This window comes from Stegastes partitus, unplaced genomic scaffold (genome assembly GCF_000690725.1).
Source record: "Stegastes partitus isolate 25-593 unplaced genomic scaffold, Stegastes_partitus-1.0.2 Scaffold511, whole genome shotgun sequence".
Lineage (NCBI taxonomy): Eukaryota > Metazoa > Chordata > Actinopteri > Pomacentridae > Stegastes > Stegastes partitus.
The window spans coordinates 99,564-103,497 of record NW_007578242.1 but is presented as its reverse complement, the minus strand read 5'-3'; positions in this window follow the sequence as shown (position 1 = coordinate 103,497).

Sequence of the window (3,934 nt, the reverse complement as noted above, 5' to 3'; positions counted from 1 at the left end):
TTTTTTTTTTTATCCTCATGTGCATGGAGTTGGATCTTCTCTGCTGTGACATGCCTGCATCTGTGCACAGTGCTAGCTAGCCTTCTGTAGTACTCCCTGCCCGGGCTGTGTGATTTGAACATAGCGTGCTTGTCTTGCATGTTTAGTGCCCTGCAAAGCACTGCTGTTTCAGATGCATGAAACAGCCAGCGAGCCAAACCCAAGTCTTGTCCTTGTCTTTACCAGATGTGCCAATACACATCCTCTCCTTAAGGAAGTTGTTTTATTTTTTTTTTGGTTGGGTGTCTTAATTTGAAATGCCTATTTTTTTTTCTGTTTACTGGTCTTAAAAAGTTAAGAGACAACAAAGGGAGTTTAGACGTACGGCTCGACGTGCCCTTAGATGCAGCTTCACCTTTTTAGCCATGAGTTTCTTTTTCACTCATCACACGTTCGCACGACACACTGAGCTTCATGACATAGCTTTGCTGTTCACACATTTTAAAAAACAACAGTATATTATGTGTCCGTGTACTGTAGATGTCAGCTGTTGCATTGCATTTTCCTCGTCTTGCTCTCGTGCTCGTTTTAAAAGTGAGGATGAATGGTTTGTGTATATAAACAAAGTCAGTTCAGTGTGCAGTGAAAATCCCACACACTCATGCTCCTGCTGTGCTTGAAACCCCCCTCACAGCTGCTGCTCCTTGGTCCTGAGTGAGTCCTGTGTGTGCGCTTTAGCCTTAAACATTTCAGGCCAAAAAAGCTGTCGGCTCTTCGGCCTCACGTGCTCGTCCTCCTCTGCTGGACTGGACTGTGCAAGAAGAAGAAGAAGAAGAAGCAGCAGAGGAGTGCAGCTACAGTTCACACCTGGTCTGTCTGCTGTCATCCCCGTGCTGTGTGGCTCTCGGCGAGCCCTGTTTCCCATTTGCTGTATTTTTGCTGTGAGTCGAGTGGCACCTTTTTTTTTTTTTTTTTGCTGTTTTGAAACTGGTGACGTGTTCAAAAATACGAGTGCCCCCGACCGAGGTTACCAGCAGCCATGTTGGTCGTGTGTGTCGACTTTAGAGTAACAGGTATCCCTCAGTGTGTGGTGTTATTTGCATGTGATCAGGGCGGGAAATAACCAGCACCAGCCAGGCGGTGTCGTTTGATCGTGGCTACAAATTTCATCTCATTCTGGCACAGTGATAAGCTTTTCAATCCTCACTTGCATTTCAAAAGAACTCCTTCCTTTTCGAGGGGGGGTGAAGACTCAGTCACTGTGGCTGGTGGAGAAAATAAAGTTAATTTCCCGTCCTGCATGTGATAACTGTGGGCTTTGTTTTCATCCAGTATAATGCACTTTAATCCATCCACCTCTCTCAAGATAGTTATTGAAATGACATATATAGATGTGCAAATGTGTATACACTCAATGCAGGGTTTTAGTCTCTTTAAAGTAGTACTTCTATGGGATGTCACATCCAACACAATGCTATTTTTGTTAAAGTCTAAGGGTACAGCTATTTATTATTTTTTCTTTTCAAAACCAAAAAAAAAACCAACAAAAAAAAAAAAAAGCGTTACGGGGTGTGGAAGGTCTCAGGAGTTCAACAAAAAGCCACATTTTAAAAATGGCAGCACCAAAATTTCTGTTCTTAAGGTCAGAATTGATTCTATGCAACATTTTTTCCCCTTTTTTTCTTTCTATATTTTTTCGCCGTTCGGGCTTTGATTGATCCTTGTCGGGTGGGAGGGGGGCTCGTGCATTCAAGCTGATTTTTAAAGGTGCAAGCCCTCGACGGTGTCCCCATTCAGCCATTCTGTTTATACACCCTGCTGCGGTGCTACAGAGCAAAGAACCTCTCTCATGTGGGTGAAATAAAAAAAAAAAAAAGAAAGGACCATCCATTTGTCATCCGACTGCCCTCACGGAGAGAGAGAGAAAAAATAAAAATTAAAAAAGGCCACACCTGGACTTTTTGGTGCATGTCGAGCCCGTCTGTCAGTTTCGCTGCTCTGTGGCTCGAAGACGTCAGGAGGCGTACGGAATATAAACAGATTAGCAACGATGAATCAAATCTGAAGGCTTTGAGGGAAGCTGCTGGACGATGTGATAACACTGTACTTACGATGCTGTATAAATGGAGAGAAAGACTTATTTTAAATCTTGTAAATAAAAAAAAATGTACAAAGGTGAGAGCAAGATAAATATAAGAAGAGAAAAAAAATCTGAAAAGTCTGAACTGTAGAGAGAAATTAATCTGTATATTGTTGAATAAATATTGTGCCGTAAAGGATCCCAGTGTGAGAGTCGTGTGTGGATCGTCATCGCTCATCACCACAGTGTTCACCTGAACTCATATCCACAGTTTCATGTTCAATGCATGTAACAGAAGTGCAGTTTTTATCCTATAAATGCAGCAGAGATGATCTGTTTTACTTCCTCTCTGTCACTTTAGCACTGAAACAAAGTGAAGTCTTCAGATATTCACTGTGAAACCATTTAAACAAACATGTAAATTGTGCATCATCACAGTCTCGCCATCTGTCCTGATTATGTTAGTCGACCCTGCAGAGCTGACTGTGTGCACAAACGTTGAAGAAACATGTTAATAACGCAGCCATAAGAGGAAGACTTGGTGTTATGGGCTTCAATAGACAACACACATGTTCCCAATAAAGCGTGTGTGTTTGAGGCACCATGTGGACGTAGAAAGAAGAGTTTTGTCTGTTAATCTTTTATTCATTTATTCACTTTAAAATATTTAATGACTGCAGGTCAGAATAAAAAAGAATATGAAGCTTCTGTTTGAGTATCACTCCTCAAATAAGCAAGGCATCCAAAAATCTTAACGAAAACTTAACTATATCGTAGCAACGTCAGCTCAGACACGTGGCTTAGTTGCTGTAAAAATCTGTTGTAGATTTATAGAAGAAACTATAACCAGACATGGTAATCTGAATAAACCACCTTCAGCCCACAGACTACTGTCAACATGCACAGACAGGACCCAGCGTTTCCAGAAAGTGGAATAAAAAGCAGATTAGAGGCGCTGTAGGCGATAATAAAAGCAGCTTCTGTATGCTAATACTCAGGAAGGTGCATGTTTGTGTTTGGAAGAGCAGGTTTGTGCTCATTCATCATGAGATGAGCTCATAGGCTTTATGCCGCCGCTTCCTTTGACTCCACCTGCTGCTGTCAGCCATGTCTGATCATGAATGAAGCCTGACAGCACTCTTTGTTTTTACATGTCTGAGGATGTTTTGGATCATTTTCTGGTTGCTCTTGCTGAGCTGTTACGTCAATGTACAGTATGAACTTGGGGAAGGTCATGTGTGAGCTTTGGGTTTACAGCTGGAGCTGTGCTGCCCCCAAGTGGTCAAAGGATCAGCTCGTCCTCAGATGTATTCATAACCTTCCATTAAAGAAAAGGCAAAATGCACAATAGTCACTGAAATAAGTAGAAACTGAAAAAAGTAATAATAAATAAAAAATTGCTAAATTATAGTTTAGTGAAATAAGACGTTGCTTTTGAATTGTGGTTAAAAACAATAATTTAAAAAAAAAAACTGTCCCAGACAAACTAAAGCACTTTGCGGATGAGCAGTCAAATCAAAATACCTGTCAACAGGTGCAGAAGTCTGATTAAGAGTTACAGAAAACACCTGATGGCAGTGATTGGCTCAAAGGGTTGTTCAACAGAATATTAGTTTATGGGTCCATCATGCTTGTTTTTTGTTTTGTTTTCTTTTGTTTTTTAAATATTTCTGTTGAACCATAATTCAGAAGCAATGTCATGATTTTCATTAAATTTGTACTTTTTTCAATTTCAGCTTATTTCAGTGACAGCTGTTATTTAGCGTCAAATAAATGTGAGGATGACTGTAGGCTCTGCAAAGTAAACTTTAATCCATTAGTAATAGAAGTATTTTTTGAATTGAGAATTCACACAGTTTAATAAATCAAATAAAG